At 45.7% G+C, this 24,105-nt stretch overlaps 1 protein-coding gene and 1 long non-coding RNA gene across 8 annotated transcripts in view; one reads left to right on the top strand and one right to left on the bottom strand.

Annotated features, from left to right (window-relative positions):
- The window catches only part of HOXB3 (homeobox B3), an 87,242-nt gene that overhangs the window by 19,016 nt on the left and 44,121 nt on the right, over positions 1–24,105 (bottom strand). The window contains exon 1 of one of the 7 annotated variants that reach the window (XM_048517048.1): positions 19,443–19,532. The exons of 4 other annotated variants lie outside the window; for them this stretch is intronic. The gene's annotated coding sequence lies outside the window, so the exon portion shown is untranslated. Of the gene's footprint in view, positions 1–7,081; positions 9,025–9,942; positions 11,334–19,442; positions 19,533–24,105 lie in introns of those variants that run through there. 2 more of the 7 variants (XM_048517047.1, XM_048517051.1) reach the window with 2 other exon arrangements.
- On the top strand, positions 11,299–12,199 carry LOC125444567. The gene is made up of 2 exons (XR_007246226.1): positions 11,299–11,630; positions 11,769–12,199. It is a non-coding gene; the product is annotated as an uncharacterized LOC125444567 (long non-coding RNA).

Genomic DNA, 24,105 nt, shown 5'->3' on the forward strand with positions numbered 1-24,105 from the left:
TTCAGGCGCTTCTAAACGGCGGCAGAACTTCCAGAGGTGAAATCTGTGTTATGGCGACTTTTGTTCTTATTGAACTTTTTTTTAAAAAATACCGTTCAGATCTCAAGAGAAGGAAACGGGGTGGTCTGTTAAAGTTAGCCACCCAAAGCGTCGCTCCTCGGGTCCCTGTTCATTACTACTATCCACAAGCTCCAACTGCAAGCCACTTGGGAATGGGGGTGGGGTGGAGAGAATCGGAGCTGGTCTACTCGGAAGTCAGTCCCGTTTTATTCAGGGGAGCTTTCTTCCAGAAAAGAGCATTGAACTCCCGTTGAACTCAGTGGAATTTACTTCTGAGTGTACACCCTTCGTTTCTTGAGGAGGGTTGATTGTTCTGGAAAAATCTGAGTATTCATTATTTAGGAAATTTTTGCGTGGAGTCTCCAGATCTGTTCAAGGCGGCTCACAAAAGCCTGCCAGCTTTTTAAATTATTTTTTTATTTTATGTATTGCCGAAGGCTTTCATGGGTTGAATAGGTTGGCTTGTTATGGGTTAAAATTTAGCAGCATTTCCCGATGTTGCCTGCATCTGTGGCTGGCATCTTCAGAGGATCCTCTGAAGATGCCAGCCACAGATGCAGGCGAAACGTCAGGAGAAAATGCTGCTAGAACACGGCCATACAGCCCGGAAACCACACAGCACCCAAATATTTTTTATTTTTATTTTATTTTCATATTTATACCCCACCCTCCCCATAAGGGCTCAGGGCGGCAAACAACCACAAAATGAACCATAATAAAATAACAAAAAAGCGTCATAATAAAACAGTAAAATCAATCTAGATGGCGAATTCATTCTCTCCCCCCCCCACCCCCACACAGCGCCCACTGGAGACCAAGCATGATTGGTAGCCAGTAGTTCGGTCAGCTGGCCAGGTGGAAATGCCTGATGGAAAAGATCCATCTTACAGGTCCTGCGGAACTCACTCAGGTCCCGCAGGGCCCTGATCTCATTGGGGAGCTTATTCCACCAGGTAGGGGCCTGGGCTGAAAAAGTGTGTGGGCTCTGGACAAACTGGAACACAAACTCTAAGGGCACCCGCAATGAAATCAAAACATCACAGCAGCTCCTTGGGGTTCCTGTTATTTTCAGGGAGACTTTGGGCAGGGTAACCACCCGTCTACAGAGCAAACCTAAGCATCTGTGCTCAGAATCATATCCCACTGAGGTCAAGGGGTCTTACTTCCTAGTCAACATGCTTAAGTTGCCTAGCAGACGCATTAAGGAAACGCAGAAGAAGCAAGCTGAAAGTTTCCCCACGGCTTGAGAAGAGGACAATTCATTGAACTGTGTTGTTGTGATTGGCTGTAGTGATGCCCAAGGACATAGGGGTGTGTGTGGGGTTCCCTCGGGTTCAACCCTCCATTACATGTCCGAAGCTCCGCCCCCCCCCCCTTTGTGTTTTTTATTTTAAAATGTTTTTTTCAGTTTTTGGCCTGCAGGGGGCGCAGTTTTTAGACTAATAGCACCAACATTTCAGAGATTTGTTGGGAGACTCTCCTGACGATACCATCCAGGTTTGGTGAGGTTTAGTTCAGAGTGTCCAAAGTTATGGACTCCCAAAGGGGGTGCCCCATCCCCATTGTTTCCAATGGGAGCTAATAGTAGATGGGGCTACCCTTTTGAGGGTTTATAACTTTGGACCATCTGAACCAAACTTCACTAAACCTAGACGGTATCATCATAATAGTCTCCTGCTGATACCATCCAGGTTTGGTGAAGTTTGGTTCAGGGGGTCCAAAGTTATGGACCCCCAAAATGGGTTCCCCATCCCCATTGTTTCCAATGGGAGCTAATAGTCCATAACTTTGGCCCCCCTGAACCAAACTTCACCAAACCTGGGTGGTATCAGAAGGACAGTCTCCTGAAGATACCCTGAAAGTTTGGTGCTGCTAGCTTAACAATTGCACCCCTCACAGCAGGCAGTCCCCCCCCCCAAATTTCCCTAGATTCTCCTTTTAAATCCACCCTCTTCCACATGGATTTAAAGAGAGAATCTGAAGTCCCCAGTTTAAACATTGAAAGTGATGCTGTTTCAGGGTGGGGGAGAATCCACCCCAAAACAGCATCACTTTTCAATGTTGTTTTATCTGGGGACCGCAGATTCACCCTTTAAGGTGGATTTAAAAGGAGAATCTGGGCTCCCTAGTTTAAACATCATTGAAAGTGATGCTGTTTGGGGGTACATTCCAGCATCACAGTGGCCACCCATGCCCCCCCCCCACAAAACTCAGATATTGCACCGGGCTCCATTTTCCCTAGCTACACCTCTGCCCAGAGGGGAGGGCAGAAGGGACTGCTGGCTGCCAGCTGGGAGCCCAGCTGGTGGGGGGGTGTGTGGCAAAGGAGTCTGCCATCCCTGGCCTTGAAGAGCTGCTTTTATAAGCACTGAGACTGGGGGCAGGGCTTGGAAAGGCGTGGCCACACCTCCAGGGGTGGGGGGGCATGGCCCCACTCCTGAACCCCCCCATAAAAAATCTATACCCAAGTCACTGGTGATGCCCCTTCTAGCATGGTGGTACTCAACTATATTTTATATGGCTCCTCTTGACTAAAAATGACCCTCAAACCTTGTTCCATTCATTTGAGGTGGGTCATATCTCACCCTCCCTCTTTCCCCCAGCTTTACCTCCAGCTCTTCCACACATGCAGAATAATGCACTTTCAATGCACTTTCAATCCACTTTGCAGCTAGATTGTACTGTGCAGAAGGCAAAATACACTTGCAAACAATTGTGAAAGTGGATTGAAAGTGCATTATTCTGCATGTGAGGAAGGGGCCTTTCTCTATCACCAAGCTCTCTCCTGCTACACCTCTACCCATACTTTTACCTGTCTCTAGCTCTCTCTCTCTCTTCAGCCCCATAGCTCTAATTTCATTGAAATAAACGTTTCCGCAAGGAAGGACTGGGACCAAACCTTGGAAGTCTGCTGTCAATCAGCTCTGTTTTAAACCATACTCATTAGTTCAACCCAAGCTAGATCTCTCTCGCTTCTTAGCCATGGGGTTAATAAGTATTTCTGGTTAAAAACAGAGAGGGAAGAATTCTCCATTTGGAATCTTAATTCTCCTTACAATGCTGTCCTAAAATAGGTTTGCGGAGTCAGTCCAATGGACACCAATGGAATGGCTTCCTTGTTGTTAAAGTGCATCAGTTTTGGATTTCAGGAATGCATGCACCTCTTAATCTGAATCATCTCATCTGCTTTGTTGTTGTATGAAGACTTAATAAAGTTGTACTTTAAGCATTCTGATGGGTAAACATGTTTGTGATGGGGAAATCCTCTAGATCTGAACTAAGATTCTCTGAACACTTGTTTTAGAAGAAGAAGAAAGAAAAAGAAGACCACGACTCTCCTCAAGGTGGCTTACAAGCTCCTTTCCCCACAACAGACACCTTGTGAGGTAGTTGGGGCTGAGAGAGTTCCAAAGAACTGTGACTAGCCCAAGGTCTCCCAGCAGAAATGTAGAAGTGGGGAAACTCATCTGGTTCAAAAAAGGAATCCCATCCTACAAAAATAAATATTACTTTTTCCAAATACATCCCTTTAGGATAAGGGTAAGGAGGGGAGTCTGGAGAAGTTTTCATTCAACAACTCAGCAGACTAATTGCGGCCAGCTTCCTGCCCCAATAAAAGAGAGGGTGGGGTCTCTTTTGGCCACATTCCAAAAGGCTGTGCTGGGTATCAAGCCTTGCAAACCACACACGGGCACGAAGTGAGCTCGGGATAAAAGCTTCTCCATCGGCTTGATGGATTGTAACGCTTTCTCCCAAAAGACCTTTGGTTAAGAAGCCCAATAACTCACTGGATTAATGGTCAATCTATGGAGGTCATTTTGAATCGCCTCCAAAGTAGAAAAACATAAACAACAACACCTGCTGAAAGGCCTGAAAGGGGAAGGGGGAAACCTGTTCCTTTCTCCATGTTCCCTCTTCTCCCTGCCCAACTGGGCCAAGTCCCTTCCTCCTGTATTGGTCTACTCCAGGGGCCCACGAATAAATGGATACGGTATGTCTATGGCCCCTTCAGCACATGCAGAATAATCCACTTTCAAACCACTTTCACAACTGTTTGCAAGTGGATTTTGCTATTCCACACAGCTGCGAAGTGCATTGAAAGTGGATTGAAAGTGCATTATTCTGCATGTGCGGAAGGGGCCTATGTTGTTCCATAGCAACCTGAGGGGAGTTGACCCACCTTTTTGCTCCACCCCACCCATTCCAGTTAAGTGCATTTGGAATGGCATCACCTGCTTTTCCTGCATTATCTTTACATTCCAATCCATTTTCTATATTGTTTATAAAATACCTTCTCTTAGGCTCATTCCGCACATGCAGAATAATGCACTTTCAAACTGCTTTCAGTGCTCTTTGAAGCAGTGCGGAACAGCAAAATCCACTTGCAAACAGTTGTGAAAATGGTTTGAAAACGCATTATTTTGCCTATGTGGAAGGGGCCTTAGTTAGCTTGTTGCTGGCTGGTTGAACCACTGAGATCTGCCTTGAGTCCCAGCAAGAAAGTCGGAGAACAGATTAAGCAAATAAATAATTTGGATTTTCATTGGGATCTGAGGAAGTTCTGCCATTCAAGGTCCTGAGAACATGGACTGTCAGATCTTAATATGAATTGCCAAGGCAAACCCACTTCTAAGCACACTGAAAGTAAGCTCTATGTACCCCAGTGGCACTTCTCCTAGTCAACAAGGATAGGATTGGGTTGCATGTCCCAAAATGGCTTCTTTAGTTAAACATAGAACTGCTCACATGAAATTCCCATAGTCTGAAGTCAAAAGGAGTTCAGCTTTGGGATGATTGCAAGAACTCTTTTCTTATTTTTTCCCCCTGAAAGGGTTAAAATATACCTTCTGGCATTCTTTTTATCTAGAAATGTTCAAGAAACCACAATTTTTCTTCCCTTTTCTTAACTTTTTAGATATTTTTTTACAAAACTTCGTGTTATCTTTCCAGTCCATCTTGTGGTCTATCTAGTTGTTTATTTTAGAGTGAGTGTGTGCACTGGAGTGTGTGTATGAGAGAGAGAGTCTGCATGTGTTCAGAGAGAAGAGGAAATGCCGTGGGAAAGAATAGTGTTTTCATCACTGAAGTTAGAAAAGGAAAGGAGGCAGCCTCCACAGTTTCCGTGGAGTTTTCAAGTCCCCTTTCTGGCCTCCTCCAGTGTTGAAAATGTTAGCGTTGTTATCTCTTCCTGGTAGGATATGTTCTTGGCTGGATCCTACAGAGCAGCTTCTTACTTTACTAGAAAGTAATTGTGAACTGGCATGCAGGAGGTCCAAATCAACACCCACGCTGGACCTCTTAACAACATGGACTACAGTCAAAGCTTTAAGAGCAAGAAAAATACTAGCTGGTCTGTTCCTATAAGGAATGGTATTTCCTTCCTTCCTTCCTTCCTTCCTTCCTTCCTTCCTTCCTTCCTTCCTTCCTTCCTTCCTTCCTTCCTTCCTTCCTTCCTTCCTTCCTTCCTTCCTTCCTTCCTTCCTTCCTTCCTTCCTTCCTTCCTCCCTCCCTCCCTCCCTCCCTCCCTCCCTCCCTCCCTCCCTCCCTCCCTCCCTTTCTTTCTTTCTTTCTTTCTTTCTTTCTTTCTTTCTTTCTTTCTTTCTTTCTTTCTTTCTTTCTTTCTTTCTTTCTTTCTTCCTTCCTTCCTTCCTTCCTTCCTTCCTTCCTTCCTTCAGAACTTAACTTAGTACTTACCCAACTTTTACACTAGTCTAAGGCATACTTCAATCTTTAAACGTACTTACAGGCAAGTATCTGCTGTTTTGCTGAGCGGTGTCCACTTCTGAATGGAGCTGGAAGTAAGTTTAATAACAGACTCAAAAATGCACCGTGGACATAAAAACAGCAGGAAAGAGGGGAAAGTGAACTGAAAAAGATTCCAGGATGACCTTGTGTTTCAAGCAGTCAGAGAAATACAGGGCTGAATCCAATCAAGTTCTGTTCATGAGAAGGACAGGGAATCTCTTGGAACACCCAAAAAGTCTATGCAAGTGATTATGGGATTGGTTCATTTGGGGCCAAGGCTGTAGAAAGGAAACGGTTTGGATGAGAGCAAAGAAAAAACTGACTAGATGTAATCCATAATGAGGAGGGGTGGTGTTGAGGGGCTGCAGGGTAAAAGACAAAGAAGGAGTTTCAGGCAATTTAGTCTTTGGTGGCAGATTTCATCCGGCTATGGGAAAAGTTAAGCTGCAATTCTCAGGCATGAAGCCACTTCTAACTGAAGCCACTTCTAATGCTGATTTGTTTTTATTATTCCTAGGCCCCTTCTGCACATGCAGAATAATGTACTTTCACAATTGTTTGCAAGTAGATGTGGCTATTCTGCACAGCTGCAACGTGCATTGAAAATGGATTGAAAGTGCATTATTCTGCATGTGTGGAAAGGGCCTTGCCAACTGGGAAAAAATATGGAAGAACCGAGTTCCTTCAAAATATGAAGGCACGTTTTGCTTACTGGGTTTAGAATCACCCCAATTCCAAAAGAACCAAAATCCATTTCTCCACTAAACCTTACCTGCTTTTCCTGAGCGTAGAGAGACAGAGAAAAGAGGAGACAAGTTTTTGTTGGCTTAATTGTTTGGGAAAGTAACCAGGTTGTTTTGCTGTGCGAGAACATGGATGGCTATGGCTTTTGTGGGTCCTATATTCTTCTTGGCACAATTGGGACCTTTGCAAAGGCAAAGCAGTTGTACTAAAAACTGCTCAGACCCAGTAAACAGCTGTATTTAGATAAAAGTAGTTGCTAATCAAAGAAGTAGAAAGCAAGAATGATAAGATGGTGAAGAGAGACAAAACTAGTCTTCACACGTTTTTGCATTCCCTCCCAGCCACTTAATCTGAAATGAGAATCTTCCTGACGCTCCAGTTCCCTAAACCCTGCAATGGCTCCTGCAGAACTCCCCCCACCCCCTTTCTCTCTCTACGGGTCTCTAAGATACTTCATTTGGTTATTTAAGTCCCTGACTTCTTTCCAATAAGAGGTGTCCAAGATATCATTTTTCCAATTTGGTAGACCCACCTCAGATCATTTGGTTCCCCCGGTTGTTCTCTTGCCCAGTTTTCTGTTTTGACTGAATTCTGCCAGGGGCTTTGATCTCTGGAATCCATCAGCCAAAGGGTAATTGGGACCCAGGCATCCATAGCTGACTGAGCTGAAGTTAACAGAGAGTTAAATTTTAATTGGGAGATGAAGAATCGTAAAATGGCCAATGTTTAACAGGCTCCCTATGGCCTTATTGTGAGGCATGTCATGGGGTTTGAATCAGGGCTTGGAACCTGCTTTAGCTCAAGATCCCTTCAGAAAAGTCAGGCATTTGGGGATTCCTGCCATTCAGTGGTACATTTTAGGCTTTTAAAAAGAGTCATTCTTGGGAGCTCTGAAGATGTTTTTATCCTGGTTAGGTCCAAAGAACAGGGATACTTTGAAGAGGCAGCTACGTAGCTGGCTTGGGAATGAAGTAATGTTTAATATCTGGTGGGATATCAAAGATTACCTATACGATTTTTGGCCTTGTGGATATTCGTTCCTATCTGACCATTGCCTAGGTCTTCGAAGCTGCTTTGAAGTAGTGTATAAATCTAAAAGACTCCTCCTGGCGCTGGGATATGTTTTTGCCTAATTAAGAGAGCTTTTGGGGGGTGGGGGGTGGGGGGTGGGTGGGGGCGTCACACATTCCCCCAAAGAAGTTGCTCCAATATCGTCAAGCAGCTGGAGGAAGAACAACATCTGAATTAAAGATGCAACCACTCCATTAATATCAATTTCTTTCAATGAAAACTTTGGGTTCTTCATCAACGTGATGATTTATGATAAAATCAATTAAATTAGGGTCACTTAAGGGCCTTGTGGTTTCCTCTTGGATTTCGTCTGTCAACGCATCAAGCCCGGCTTTCGCTCCTTTTTTTTAATCAAGTTTCGCTGGAGGCTGGTAAGGAAGATGATTCTGGAGCGGAGGAAATTTAATGCAAAGCAATTTTCCAGGGAAGGGCGGCTTTCGGAGGACAGAATCTGCTCTCCTGCAATATGGCCTAACTTTGCCGCAGGAAATATTCGATATTGGGGTGGTTTTTTAAAATAAATAAATAAATAAATAAATAAATAAAATAAAATATGCAGGTTTATAGATGGTGTGTGGTCCCAGGAAAGGAGTTATTAACAGCTGGGAAAGAGGAAAGCCCCCCTGAACTTCAAATTTGTCAGCAAACATCTCCCTACTCATTTTTATTATTCCACTTTGGGGTCCAAATATTTCTGTCCTCCCGTCTCCTTCCGGAAGAAGCCATCTTGACTGAGAAAAACCCTCTATTCCTAAGGCCAAAAAAAAAAAAAGTATTCTGTGTGGGATATTTTTTAAAAGCCAACCATGAAGGAAGGGAAGTACCGAGCAAGGTTTTGTGACAAGGCTGTTTTGTGACATGTTGTGTGCTTGTCTCTCTGCTGGTCTAGAATCCTTGAAAGCCCTTTGAACAAAAATGCTTTTTTTAATTCCTAAAATGTTTGGGAGATTTGCAAGGACTTTATTTTAAGCTGGGGCCTTAGAAATACCCTAGATCCTGTGCAGGTTAATTCAGGTAAGAGCCTAAGGCTGGCCTGGCCATCAATGCAATCCTAAACAGAGCTACACTCTTCTAAAGCCACTGAAACCAACCAGTTTAAACGGGTGTGACTGCCTTTAGAATTGCACTATAAATGCGAAGGGCCTTGGGATGCAGCCCACCCCCAAACATTTTTATACGCCAGTGGCCACCTGTGTTACTTCCAGGAAAGCTTCACAACTTTGAACTCAAAAGGCTCCAGATAGATAGACATTCTCCATGCAATTGGGGGGGGGGGGGTACAGCGTCTCAGCATCCAGTAGTCCAATCCCATACACATATCCTCGGAAGCAAGTTCTATCTTGTTCAAGACAGAACTGGTCACTGTTGCTTGGAGTAACCACCATGGCTGTTTTAGGCCCCTTCCGCACATGCAGAATAATGCCCTTTCAATCCACGTTCACAATTGTTTGCAATTGGATTTTGCACGTAAAACCCAGCTGCAAAGTGCATTGAAAGTGGATTGAAAGTGCATTATTCTGCATGTGCGGAAGAGGCCTTAGTTTGAAGGAGGGGAGGGGAAGATTTGCGGAGGCTCAATCTTCAGCAAGATCACAAACTGCAAACTTAAAAGACAGGAAAGTGTGTAGGGGGGGAGGAGTTGGGGGGGAGGGAACTTCCTTTCCACAGATACAGATTTGGTCCCTCCAGGAAAAGCCTTGTTCTGTCGGAGCCACCTCAAATAAACACCCCTACCTCGGCGCCATAAATCACTCTCCCCCCCCCCCCGCTTCACTTTCTCACCCTCTTCCTCCCTACCCGCCCCCCCCCCCCCGCGTTTGTAGTTTCCCTTTCAAACAGCCCAGAGGCGTTAAACCTTCAACAAATGGGACCGGGAGGGGCGGAGATGGGGGTGGGGGGGGAGAATCTCCCTTGATCCAAACGCACCCTTTCCAAGAAGCAACCTGCCTCCCGTGTAGGTTATTTGCACTGGGCGCCCTGCCTTTCATCATTAATATTATTTACTGAGTAGATCACCCAGTTTGTGCGTTCCCAGATCCCGCTGCCAGACGGATGTCTTTCTTTCTTTCTTTCTTTCTTTCTTTCTTTCTTTCTTTCTTTCTTTCTTTCTTTCTTTCTTTCTTTCTTTCTTTCTTTCTTTCTTTCTTTCTTTCATTAAGGGGGCTAGGATTCATGCCGACCAATGGATGCTTTCCCCAGCTTTGTCACGGCTATTAATTCAATCTCAAAGGCCCAGGAATCCCTATGCTAAGAGCAGACGAGGTTGTAGGCAGGCTTGGGGGGGGGGGGGAGGGGGGAGAGGGTTGATTTGGAACCTCTTACCTGCAGCAATTGGCAACCAAAGGACTTCAGAGGAAGAGGAGGCGGCCGCGCGGGAGAATTCGAAGCAAGCGGGTTTAGAAGCCGGAGCAGGAGAAAGACTCTACATTACTGTCGCGGTACCCTTTAAGGTCTGTCCTGTGGGTTTGGGGACTGGGGGGGTTTCCATTGCAAGGATGCAGTGCTTTTGGGGAGGGACTCTCCTGGATTCCGACAGAAGCAAAAATAAAAATAAAAATAAAGACAGCGGTTTCCACAGCACGAAAGGAGCGCTTCAATCCGGAGCAAGTCGAACCTTTGAAAGGAGCGATTCCCCTCGCCGGAAAAGAAGGGGAAACCCCCGCACCGTCTCTCGGCCAGGCTGTGTCTCTTTTATGAAGACTTTAAAACGTTGCAAAGGGGGATCCCGGCTGGCTGACAAGAGGTGCCAGAGAGAGGGGACCAAATGGATTCTGGTTTTAAGAGGCCAGCAGGAATTGGCGGGTTCTCAACGTCAGGATACGAAATTGATTCCATATGTCCTGTGTCCCCCCCCCTCCCCGCCACCCCACATCCTCTCTCTGCAGCAGGCACCAGCGCGCACCCCATGCGTCCAAGAAAAACTGGAGCGGGTTATTCTCCCTTCTTTTTTTAAGAGATAAAAGTTCCAAGTGAAACGTTTTTACTTATTGGCTTGTTTTAAATAGCAGCTCTGACGGGTTTATGTTTACAGAAAGAAAGGTAAGGCTTGGAGAAAAGATTATCAGGAATCCCCTTCTTCTCTCACGGCTTTAGAAAAGTATCTATCTATCTATCTATCTATCTATCTATCTATCTATCTATCTATCTATCTATCTATCTATCTATCTATCTATCTATCTATCTATCTATCTATCTATCTATCTATCTATCTATCTATCTATCTATCTATCTATCTATCTATCTATCTATCTATCTATCTATCTATCTATCTATCTATCTATCTATCTATCTATCCATCCCATTCTCTGCCTTTTTCCATCCATCCCTATTCACATTGTATCAGTACTAACCTAAGAACGCTTTCCTGGGAGCAAGCACCATTAAATAACATGGTTGTAACTTCTGAGGAGACTCCCTTTGGACTGCTCTCTAAGTGCTTCTTTCCCCCTTAAACTAGAACTGTAGCAGTAGTAGTTATCACCATCTTTTCTCTCCTATCCCTAAATAAATATGTTGTACCCTTTAAAACCTTTGCATGTTTTTAGTCTGTCTGTGATTCCATGTTTCTTTCACAAACTTCTTTCTTTCTTTCTTTCTTTCTTTCTTTCTTTCTTTCTTTCTTTCTTTCTTTCTTTCTTTCTTTCTTTCTTTCTTTCTTTCTTTCTTTCTTTTTCTTTCCTTCTTTCCTTCTTTCTTTCTTTCTCTCTCTCTCTCTTCCTTCCTTCCTTCCTTCCTTCCTTCCTTTCTGTCCTCCCAAGTCCTTCCTTCCTTCCTTCCTTCCTTCCTCTGGCTAAAGTAGATCTGACTTATGGACGCAGTTTAGGGCTCTCGCCCATGGGTGGTGAGGAGTCAGGAACAAAGGAATAAATTCACGTGGAATCCGGAGGGCATCCGCCCCCCACCCCTTTCAGTCGTCGCTATCTACAGCTCCCTATAGCTGACGCTGGATCCTGTCTGGGAAACGAAAGCAGAGAGACCCTTGTCTTTTTAACAAAGAACTCGCTCTGTTGGTAAGTTTTCTGCCTTCGGTTTTGCAAGGAGGCTTCCATACTTGGGCATCATCCAGAGTTTAAGAAGGTGCCCGTCGTCTGATCAGCCCGTGGCTGATTTGTCCCTGCAAATAAAAATGCTTCCTTCTTGAATTACAGCCTCTGACCCCCAACCAATGAAACGCTAAGTTGTTTTAAAAACCGATGGCTCTCCCCATAGATGACACCGGAGGAAAATCTTGCCTATACGACTGCCAATTTCTAAGCGGAAGGACCAACAGCAATGGTTTTGGGGACAAGAGGCCTGTTTACACCCTCCGGACATCAGAGAGATTGTCTATCTACCTATTGCGTGCTTAAAACGGTGGTTTTTCTGAAATACCTAAGGGTGCAGGACTGAGTGCGGAACTCCGAGGAACTCCACAGGATACAAATAAAAGACCTGGCGATAGAATGGAGACTATTACGTTTATATTGTTGCTGTTAATATATATTCTATTTCCTACCACACTCCTCCAAGAAATGGGAGATGGGCCATGAATTTTAATGTTTGTTCTCTCTTGCGAAAATTAAACAAGCACAGAACAAGAGCTCTCCTGTCTCTTTCCTTCTTCTCTTGGTGGAATTATAAAAATAGTAAGCGTAAGAAACCCCCTGCAAGATGGACATTTTGCAAGATCTGGGCACAGCCGTGTTATATATACCATTCAGTTTCTATTTCTTTCTCCAGGGCTCTGGGATGTACAGTTCACCCCTTGCATCCTTTAAACTGATGAAATATTTACAACTACTAAATAGATACCCCCACCTCCAAAAGTACAAATGTACTAAAACCCTAACCCAGAAAATAAATGTAATTGATGGAATCCTTTAATTTCTACTAGACAGTCTAAGTCCTAATGAATGCAAACAAGGAGAAAGGTTTGGTGCGTCTGCCTGTATCTTACCGCAATCTTAACCCTTGTCTCTGGTTCAGAATACTATTTGGGCATCTGTATCTTACCCTAATCTTAACCCTAATCTCTGATTCGGAATACTATTTCACCATCCAACATACGAACAATGCAGCGAAGGAGCATGCAAACCGAAGAACTCCTTCCTGGTAGCAAACCCCACTAAGCAGAGACTTCAGTAGGTTTCTGAATAGACTTACCCAATGTGGGGAATATTATGTGTATTTAGTCTTTCATACCACAGTTTCACTTGCACCCTCCCTGGATAGGCCTTTTAAAAATGTAAACTGTTTTGATTGTAGGCCTGTGGTTTGAAATGTTCTGCTAGGAAGGATGGGAATTGCGCAGGAGAATTTTGCGCTGGACTGGGCCCGTTGTTGTGAGGGTGACATTACTGTTCCATTGGAAAGAGGAATGTTTCAGCTTGGCTGCCTGGCACTAAACTCCACTGGAGTAAATGGGGTCAGATTCCCAGAACAGGCCTCAGGGCCCCTTCCGCACATGCAGAATAATGCACTTCCAATCCACTTTCACAATTGTTTGCAAGTGGATTTTGCTATTCCGCACAGCTGCAAAGTGCATTGGAAGTGGATTGAAAGTGCATTATTCTGCATGTGCGGAAGGGGCCCAGGTGTTAACTCTGTAATTTAGCCCAACTTTGAAAGGGAGCTGGCTTTGGTGGGTTTTCTGAGCTGTGTGGTCGTGGTCTGGTGGCTTTTGCTCCTAACTTTTTGCCCTCAGCTATGGCTGACATCTTCAGAGGCACGACACAGTAAGATGTGTTGCTGTGCTGTGGAGAGAAACACATCTCACTCTGACATGACTCCGAAGATGGCAGCCATAGATGGGGGCAAAACATTAGGAGCCAAAACTACCAGACCCCAGCCACCCAGCTCAGAAAACTCACCCCAGTCTGTTGATTCCAGCTGTGAAATCCTTCAACAAGGAGTTGTTGGTGCTTACTTGGACCTAATAAGAAATCAAGTCTTGTGGAAATTATTCCTAAAATGTATTGTCGAAGGCTTTCATGGCCAGAATCACTGGGGTGTTGTGGGGTTTCCAGGCTGTATGGCCGTGTTCCAGTAGCATTTTCTCCTGACATTTCGCTTGCATCTGTGGCTGGCACCTTCTGAAGATGCAGGCGAAACGTCAGGAGAAAATGCTACTGAAACATGGCCCCAAAACAGTATTCCTAAGATCTTCCCACATTCGAATTTAACACAGCTGGTGCTCCATCAAAAATACATTTACCCTGAAGTCTTTTTCAAGCGCCCGGTGGCTCGTTTCCAAAACAAACATGAACATGCTAAACTAGAAAGGTGTGTTTAAAACCGGGGTACCAAAATAGACATTGGGATGGGGGAGAGCTGGCTACTTCTGGTTTGCTCCTGTGCCTCCTGCGAAGCTGATTCCCGGCAAGGTAGCTTTCCTTGTGGGATTTTCAAGAAGATATTTCAGAAATTCAAGGAGATATTTCAGATCTCCTCGCGCAAAGGCTGGAGAAGCCCCACTGAAGTGAGCAAACTGCGCTGCCTCGGCTCCAGCTCTGGCTCCCGCTAGCAGCAGGCTGCGGATAGTGCCAATAGCAGGGGGGAGGGCTCGCTCCGCAGGCGTTTTGAGCGGCTTGCGCGCTCCCCACCCCCTCCTTTGTTCTTACCGGTGCCTTTGGCGGGGGGGGGGGGAGCTTTGGTTTCCCGGGGGGTCTCTGTTCTCTGGGCAGCTTTCTCCCGCATGCCCGTCTGTCGGGGAGGTTGGACCCTGCCCTTGAGCTAGGTGCCCTGGTCTGGATTAGGTGACCTTACAATGTCTACAGTTCCCAGATTCTTTCTCCAAAGAAGATTAACCGCTAACCCAAGGGACAAAAGAACTAGTCACCAGTAGCGCCTTTTGCATTGATACTGCAGGACCTCTGGAGACAGTTCCCCTTAAATGAAGCTTCCTGTGCTGGGGGCGACTACTGCTTCATTTATTGAGGGGGCTGGTGTTTTATCTATGGGGGGGTTACTACTTCATTCATGGGGGCAACTGCTTCATTTACTGCGGACCACTGGGGGGGGGGGGTTACTACTTCATTTATTGGGACCTTTCTTCATTTATTGGGAGTTACTGCTTCATTTATTGAGGGGGCTGGTGTTTCATTTATGGGGGGGTTACTACTTCATTCATGGGGGCAAGTGCTTCATTTACTGCGGACCACTTTTACTAGGGGTTACTACTTCATTTATTGGGACCTTTCTTCATTTATTGGGAGTTACTGCTTCATTTATTGAGGGGGCTGGTGTTTCATTTATTGGGGGGTTTAGTACTTCATTCATTGGGGCTACTGCTTCATTTTTGGAGGACTACTGCTTCATTTATGGGGGGGTTGCTGCTTCATTTATTGGGGACTACTGCTTCATGTATTGGGAAGATTCCTTGCCTCAGAAGAAGGCTTTCAAATGATTTCAGCAGGGTGTGGATTGAGCAGATGGATTCCCGCATCTTCATAGCAGCCCTATGGCACCTTTCACCTAATAAATTTTCAGCATTTCTTTCATTGTTCCCCTTGCCCTATTGATGGATCATCTACACTGCACTACTGTACATTAAATGACAATTTCACTGCGCTCCTTCAGGGTGAAGAAACCCCCTGAATACCTTAAATGACCTCAACATTTGGAACAAACATGAGAATTCTCCTAAGGTCCTCCTTTCTCTTTATCAGGCACCAGACAGAGAGGAGAGGATTCTCCTTATAGGTGGAATGTTTGAGTTGTACTTTATGTAGGGTGTTTGTCTTTGTGTCTGAACCAAATGGAGAGTTCAATTCACTCTGAGTCAGAGAAAGGCTGATCCAGAAACATGCCTACGCCCTAGGAACATGCATACAATTCTCATTACTTTGAAAGGCCAGCAACTGCAAATATGTCTGAGAATCTAAGCAGGCTTGTTGGGGAAGAAATATTACTGCAATCAGCAAAGCCTGTTTCAGACTCAGGTCTATTCTAAACTGGAGAGTTGAAACAGGTATAGTCCAGTGGGAAGGTCTCAGGCGTTGCAAGGAAAATGGGGATATGGGACCAGAGACTCCACAAAGCCAAGAGGGTCTCAATAGGAAATGTTCCTTTCTTCTACTGAAGGGGATCCAGCTTGGAAGAGGGCATAACCTAGAGGGCAGGGCAATGGGGGAAATTCTGGGGCCCTGGACCTATGTTTTGTTATGTGATCATGTGACCTATGTGCTGAGTATGGGTGGGGGTGGGTCACAGTGGGAATATATCTTGCATGCCTAATGGGTCTAATATTGGGATTTATGCAGGACCACTTTCAATAGGATTGTGTTTCAAAAGGGAAGGGGGGGTATATTGTTCTTCTAACTTTGAAAAAATATCTGAATTCAGGCCTGGCATTGTTAGGAGGAGAAACTTCTAAGTAGCTCTGGAAGCGGTATAAGCAATTTGCGCCTGCCTTGGTAAATCAATAAACCATCCAGTGTGTAATATATTATGTATATCATTTCTGCTAGTATCATCTGTAACGGTATTGCGAAGTTGCTCAGGTACTGGAGATCAAGAGAGTTAATAAAGAAATATGCACACAACACCAGAGAAAACTGTAACGATTTTGCACATTCCCGTTACCATCTTGTAGAAGAGAACACGAGCGGCAAATTATATTACCCCCAATCAATAAATAAACCGATAATGAACACAAATGGGGGAAAAAGGCGTTATGATTTAATGAAGTTGGGTGGTCCAGTGGATACAAAGATGTGGGTGATGACGAAACTGGTGTCTGCTCTTGGGGGGAAGAAGAAGGGAAGGAAGTTGCAGGGATATTTTCAAGAAAGGAAGACATGAGTGTTTAGGTGGGATGGATGGAGAGCAAAAGAGAAAGGGAGAAGGCAGCAAGGCTGACATTTCCTCTTCGAACCTTTACTGCTAGGAGGACCATTACAAAGACTACCCAGATTTTGGATTCCATGCAAATTCTCTCATAATAATCATAGATGCTTGTCCTTTCCCTCCCCCCCCCCCAGCCTTCTCCGTGGATTCCTTAGGAGCAATTAAAAGTCACTTTTCCTGCACAAGCCCCGCTAAGAAATGAATGGGATCGACACAGCAGTCCCAAAGAACTTCTCCCAGTATGGTGCGCTTAAAAAGCAAAACAAAAAGTCCCTGTGAACAAACTGAGCTGACCGTCCAAATGGGCCAGAATCTTTTGCTGGTTCTTGGACTTCTACTCCCCCCACCCCACCTCAACCAATTGTGAAATCCCTGATAGGTCTGGGAAGCAACTCCAACAGAATCAAGGCTACCCCCCAAAGGAAGTGGAGGGTCTGGGGCAAAGAGGCTGGACCCACAGGGCCTCCTCCGGCTTCTCTAATCATCTCTTTTTTAGGATACATTTGACTCCATTCATAGGAGCTCCGATCAGAGACAATGGCTCTCGGAGGGAATCTGGTATCCAGCCTACCATCCAATTCAAGCACCCTTTCTTTGAGGCAAAGGCTTGGGGGGTGGGGGGCAGACTCCGGAGTGCTGCACTTGGCGCCCTCCCCAGAACCCCGAACAAGAGCCTAAGAGGCGTAACCAGGGAAGGAAAATGACAGGCTGCTAACCCCCCACCCCCACCCTCATTCTTTAATGATGTATCTTTCCCAATCCGAGCTGTTTTCTTTTCCCTTTACTTCCTCCTGTGTTTTCTTTCTCAGGTTTTAGCCCAAGCTTGCCTTTCCTCTGCCGCCTTCCTTCACACTTTTTTCCTTTCTCATATTGTAGCCTAAGCTATTTTTGTCTGCCTACTTCCTTTACTGCACGGAGGGAAGGAAAAGACAGAGAAGGAGAGTCAGAGAGAGAAGGAAGGAAGGAAGGAAGGAAGGAAGGAAGGAAGGAAGGAAGGAAGGAAGGAAGGAAGGAAGAAGCCACACTCTGCCTGTAGCTGTAGCTGTGAGCTGTGTCTTGGCTTTCCACCGTTCCTTTGAAGCTCCCTCCTCGCCTCCATTCATATTTAATGAAAGTCGCCTGTTGGTCTAATTGCACTACATAAAGGTTTACACTAGCAGTCAGCGTAAAATAGCACCACTCGGGGCGGTGTGAAAACGGGGCTGGCGAGCCAAGGAGTCGACGGGGAAGCCGCTCAGCTGAGCATCCCGGGCGAAAGCTCGGTCAACTCCGCCTCTCCCCAGTTTGCCCGTCAGCTCCGGGCAGCTCCTGGCGAGTCAAAGAGTTGCGACTTCTAGCTCCAACACTCCACCAGGTCTGCCGTTCCCTTCTCCCTTTCATCTCTCTGCGACTTGCCTTCTTGGCCCCTTCCCCCAATCTAACCAGCAGCGGTACTGGTCATTGACTGGAAACTGCCATTTTCTAACCTGTGCTAGAAAAGAACCTCTCATTCCCACGCAAGTTTGCATTTTAAAAAGGGCCGGGTTGCTCGCTCGCTCTCCCCCCCCCCCCCCCCACACACAACATCTCTAACCTCTGACGCCGTTTTTCCCCTCAACTATCTCGGAAAGACCCGCCTGGTAGGTCACGCCAAACACCTTCCCACCCACCGGTGGAAACCTGTGCCTGGGTGTAACTCGGTTTCATAGTGCAAGAACAAAGACGCGGAAAACCTGGTGCAGTAAACTCGTCCCAGACTTATGTCTTGGGCCAATGAAGGAGGCCTGCAGGGACAAAATATATACAGCCATATCAAAATATATACAGCCATATCAAGAGGAAACCTAAACTACAGATGAAACTCAGTCCTAACAGAGTGGGTAGGCTGAAGTCTGGAAGGTGGGGTAAGGGGGGAGAGGCGAATCCGAAGTTTCCGATTGTTGGGTCGCTTCTGGGTCTCTGAAAGGGGTTTGGGAAAGGGTCGTCTATTGTTCTAAATGCAATATCAAACAAAGCCGGCGCGCACAACCCCACCGACTCATTCCCAACCAATCCAGTGGCCCAAGACTGGACCAAGTTAGCCGAAGTCCACGCCAGTCCTCTGACTTTCCTGGCGTGCTTTTTCCTTTCTCACCCCGCTCCCCACCGGGAAAATGTCTCGCACAACGCCCCATTGCGATGAATGGGGACCGCGCGCCAGCCGGAGTAAGGGACCCTTCCCCTAACCTTGGCGCACCGGAGAGTTTCACACGCGCAAACGACCTCTGTACAGCGAAAACGCCACAGGATCGTTTTCGGGGGGGGGGGGTGTCGATTGTCAAATATCTCCAAATATTCTCCAACGGCCCCCCCAAAAAAATTCCTTGCCTCGACTGATGCTAGCTGTTCCCAGTTCCTGCGCTGCCCAAAATTTATACAAATCTCTCCTTAATTGGTAATCACAGATGTTTTAATTTAAGACCCCCAGCTATACGGTTTTCACATTAGCTTTTGATCTATTACAGTAAATCGTCAGAAATAATCAACTCAGGGAAGAGAGAGAGAGAGAGAGAGAGAGAGAGAGAGAAGACTTCTGAAAGATCACACATCATTTTCGTTTGAGAAATGATTTATCTCGGACGATGCCATAAACAACGCAACTCTCTCTCCCAAAGACACACACGTAATACAATGGAAGACGGTCTATTGCTGCTCCCGGTGCTGACATGTTTATTGTAATAAATCAAGGGGGAGAGAGAGAGAAAGAGAGGGAGCGAGAAAAGGGGGGAAGGAACCGGCTTGAATAGAGGAAAACGAGAGAAAAAGATATACATGTGTGAGTGTGTATAAATATATACGCGCGTGTGTGTGGAAGTGTGTGTGTGGAATGCCACGATGGGTATAAATGTACACACCACCACAGGGTGAAGAGAAATGGGAGAAAATGAAGATGGCTATTTGTCACATTTTACGACAATAACATTAATAACAAACAATAAATTTACATGGACATACAGACGGGATCTCCCGCTACTTACAATAAGTCCAGCCCTCGGCGTGGTTTCTTGCTTCCTGAGAAATGTTTTATTGCAGCTCTCTCTCTCCCCCTCTCTCACACACAGATACCCTCTCTCTCTCTTTCTCTCTCTCTCCTTTCCCCCCCTTCCCCTGGCATAGGCTTATGAGTGTGTGTGTGAGTGTGTGTGTGTGTGAGAGAGAGAGAGCCAGAGCGCTTTTTTTTTTTAAAAAAAAGGACAGTTGAATTTCACGTCAGACACAAGGAGACCATGTCTGCGATTTTCCTGACGAATACATATCTATTCTGCAACCTCTGCATTAATTATTTAATGAATCACGTGACTTGGGGAGGGGGGGCCGGGGGGCTCTCTTTCTTTCTCCCTTCCCTATCGACAGACAGGGCCGCCTGTGACCTTCCGCTGGAAGGTTGGAACGAATGTGTATGTGTGTGTGTGAATCTATCTCTCCATCTATACATATAGCCACTATACCGGGAGAGTAAGAGAGAGAGAGACAGAGAGAGAGACTGAGAGACAGAGAGAGAGATTAAAACCGGTATGTGTATGTGTGTGTATCCACCTCACAAGGTGTTTGTTGTGGTGGGGGGGGGGAGGGATTGTAAACCCCTTTGAGTCTCCTTACAGGAGAGAAGGGGGGTGCTAATCCAAACTCTTCTTCTTCTTCTATAGCCACTATGTACACTATGCACAGGTTGGGACTGGTGTGTATGCCTTTATCTGTCTATCTGTCCGTTCGTCCATCCATCCATCCACTATACACACATGCAGATGTTGGAATGGATGTACGTGTGGGTGTGTATACATACGTAAAGACTCATATGCACACACACCAAGCACAGGTACATAGGCCTACATACCGATGTGAGCACATGTAAACACGTCTTTGCAAACGACCAGTTCAGAAATCAATCCCACGAAGCCACCCTGATTCCTGACCAGGACGAGCTTGATAAAAGGATCCTTTTCAGGCGACTCGCCCAGGTTACAATTATTTCCTCCTACATTGTTGCCTATTGAGAAAAGGGGGCCAATAGTCCTACAAAACCCACTGAAACTAGATGACGTTGACCTCAGTGCCTGTTTACCTGGTATATATTTTTTGTCAACCCCCCCCCCCTTTTCTTTGCTCCTCCTCTGGCACGTTTCACCATGTCAGATATGCTAAGCCAGTCTGGGACTTGACAACTGGTGACTGAAGAGTGCGGGGCTATAATAATAATCGTAGCAGTAATAGCAGTAGCAGTAGCAGCAATAATAATAACAATAACGATGATGCCAGTTTTGTCTTTGCAGTGAGAGGCAACAGTCTTGCTGCTAGAGGGTGGGGGGGAGGCGGTGTGGGGGGGAGAAACCTGTCACTGCGTGTCCAAACAAAGGATCCTCCTTTACAAAGAGAAGGGAAGGAGTCTTGTCAAGCGGGAGCCGTCTGCACAAGACAATGGAATGGACAACACACCCACACGTGCTTGTGCAAACACAACCCAGTCGCCCTGCTCTACCTAAAAGTGGGCGATTGGAGAGGAAGGGTCGGTGATCCAAGAGCCCCTGGTATCCCTTCTTCCAGACAATGGGATTGATAAGGGGCTGGGAGGCAGAGGTTTATATAAAGGAAGGTACACATGTGTGTGTGTGGGGGGGTGAATTAAGGGGGCCGGTTACAATCCAGGCCGTTGTCTTTCTGGCAAAGCTCGTGGATGTTGTATAGGTGTTGAAGGGACTTTGACAATTGGGTTCTGATTCACCCGACTCCTCATTTAAAAAAAAATGCTTTCACCAATGTGCAATTCATTAGGATAGTCTGAAAGATGAACACATTTACAAAGGAACCATTCAGGGATCAAACCGCTGGGCAAGCTCGAGATTCTTCTAATCAGATCCGTAGAACAAAAGGATCCAGGTTGGCTTTGCCTCCAGGAAGGGACAGGGTTTAGCAAACGGTTTCTTTGCAAAGCTGCATTTTTTTCCCCCTTAAAAGGGTCCGTCACCCTCCTCGCCCCAACACAGGCGCAACAAAATCTCGAGAAAAGACCCGCACACACGAAGCTTGAGCGTAGAATTTGAGGGGTGGGGTGGAAGAATGACTCCCCCAAAAGTCTTTAAAGTATTCGCTTAAACTGCGATCTTAGGAGCCAGTTCGGTGGGAATCGGCGGGGCCATCGGGATGCAAAGCCAGCTGACGGTCCTTCAGGCGTTCCTGCCCAACATACCTCCAAGAAACGTTTCGCGGGTTTTAGTCGAGCTGAGTTCCCAATAAAGAAAATCCCAGGCAAGGACCGCTTGCAAGCTGCCTCCCTTCCAAAACACTGGCAGGGGAAGGGACAGCAATTCTAGTCGACCTGCCTTGCAAGGCTTTCGAGACGGCCAAGAGGCACCAGAGACAAAAGCAGAAACGCGGACAACTTTCCCCGGCGGTGGAGAGACAATGCATACAAAAAGAAGAAAGGAAATAAACGTCTCTGGCCGCGGATCTCGCTGATTAAAAATATAAAATAGACAACCACTCTGGTCCCCGAAAAAAAATCAAAATATAATTTTCAAGAGCAAATCATTTTTTTAAAAAAAGCAAAGAGAGAGAGAGAGAGAGAGAGAGAGAGAGAGAGAGAGAGAGAGAGAGAGATCTATTTAAAAAGGATGCCTTGGGAGGGGGTGCCTGTAATCCTTGGGTTGCAAAGAAAACACAGCCCCCCTCGACCCTCCCCCTTCCTCCCTTTCAAAAGAGCAACTTTGAATTTTAAAAGTTGCTTTCGTCTTCTATAGTTCAAAGCAAAGGAAGCCCCTTCTCTTCGCCCTGGTAGGTGAGAGCATCCGAGCGCCTTTTTCGCTCCAAAGATAAAATGAACGTTTATATAGTGGGAAAGGCAGATTGATTTACGAATTTAAACACGCCGGTTTTATTGGGGATCATAAATCTGTCAGGGTGCTACCGATCAAACGAGAAAAGCTCCCAAACTACTCCGCTCCCCGGCCAGACAAGTTCCCCGCCTCTTTCTCTGTCGCTGGAAGGGACGTTTCCAAAGGAAAAACCAAATCCGACATTCGAGGGTGCGGGTTTGAGGGTGGGGGGGTTAGTTTGGAGGCCAAACGCCTCCAGCCAGAAACTCGGACAGGAGATGATAGATAGATAGATAGATAGATAGATAGATAGATAGATAGATAGATAGATAGATAGATAGATAGATAGATAGATAGATAGATAGATAGATAGATAGATAGATAGATAGATAGATAGATAGATAGATAGAGAGAGAGAGAGAGAGAGAGAGAGAGAGAGAGAGAGAGAGAGATCATCTATCTATCTATCTATCTATCTATCTATCTATCTATCTATCTATCTATCTATCTATCTATCTGTCTGTCTGTCTGTCTGTCTGTCTGTCTGTCTGTCTGTCTGTCTGTCTGTCTGTCTGTCTGTCTGTCTGTCTGTCTATCTAATGCAGTTTTACTTTGTGTCTCCACTCAGACCCAGAAACCATTTCCAACTGTAAAAATGTATCCCGTAGCAAAAGCTACAGCAGCATCATGCATTCGCAAAATAATGAAGAACAAATTATCCCAGTGCTTTCAACGAGCGTTTTATGCCTCTGAATGAACACCAGCAAAGCTCCTGATACCTGCGAGTAGGGGAAAGCAGCTTCAGGCCAGCTTATGCTCAGCACTGTTACCCTTTTAAATTAAAGAAACTATGCCATGCACACGGGCACCCTTGCAGCTAGGCGACATATATTTGGTTGCATCCTGTATGCTTTTCACCCGCCTACGTTTGTCCTGTGACTGTAAACAGAATGTTCTCTCCCTGACTTTCTGCCTCTGCCTGCCTCTGTCCCTGCCTGTGCTTAGGGCTTTCTTCTTATGCGTATTTCGAAACCCGCACAACTGCCTCCAAGAGAAGACATTTTTAAAAATCCTGTGTGTGTATATATATATATTTCTCTTTAGGTAAACTCATTGAGATTTGGGTGGGAAGGGAGGTGAAACTCTTCTTTAGATCAATGGCTATCTTTTTTTTACTTGGAAACGCAATTGACATATAAATGGATATCTGGGGTATTGTTCCAGGGCGGTGGAATTGCAACCTTTGGTGACTGCCTTTTTATATCATTCTTCCAACCCCACGATCACTTTAAAGGGCGATATTAGCAGTTCCTTTTTTAGGGCAGAATATCTATAAACAACTGTGGAAGTCTGCCTTGAAGCCCTTTTCAATTCATGCGCGATGCTAATGCTCTGGCTTAACTGCTTTGCAGAGAGCTTCCTCGGGTTGACTAAAGCGACACCTCCGGTTTGGTCTTTCCTTCCTGGCAATACTCCCATTGATTTAAACGGCTGTGAGCAAGTATAAACATTTGCACAGGTCGATCTATTTACAACGGCTCGGAAATTCTTCTCCGCGGATGATCCCGAGAAAACCATTACAGAGAAACTTCTCGATTTTTATTTTTGTTGCGTTTGCAGGCTTTCCACACAGGTGAGCGGAGCAGAGAGGGAGAGAGAAGGTGGAGAGGCATCCATTTTTAAAGGACCGAAGAGTCCTCCCAGCTGATGCCACCAAGCCGAGCAATAAGCATGTTTACCATCCAACGCAGCATCAATGCAATGTCCCCTGTAAGACCTTTGACTTATTTCTGGAACCTATCACAGAGATGGCTAACTGCCATATACCATT

This window comes from Sphaerodactylus townsendi, linkage group LG15, assembly GCF_021028975.2.
Source record: "Sphaerodactylus townsendi isolate TG3544 linkage group LG15, MPM_Stown_v2.3, whole genome shotgun sequence".
Taxonomy (NCBI): Eukaryota; Metazoa; Chordata; class Lepidosauria; order Squamata; family Sphaerodactylidae; genus Sphaerodactylus; species Sphaerodactylus townsendi.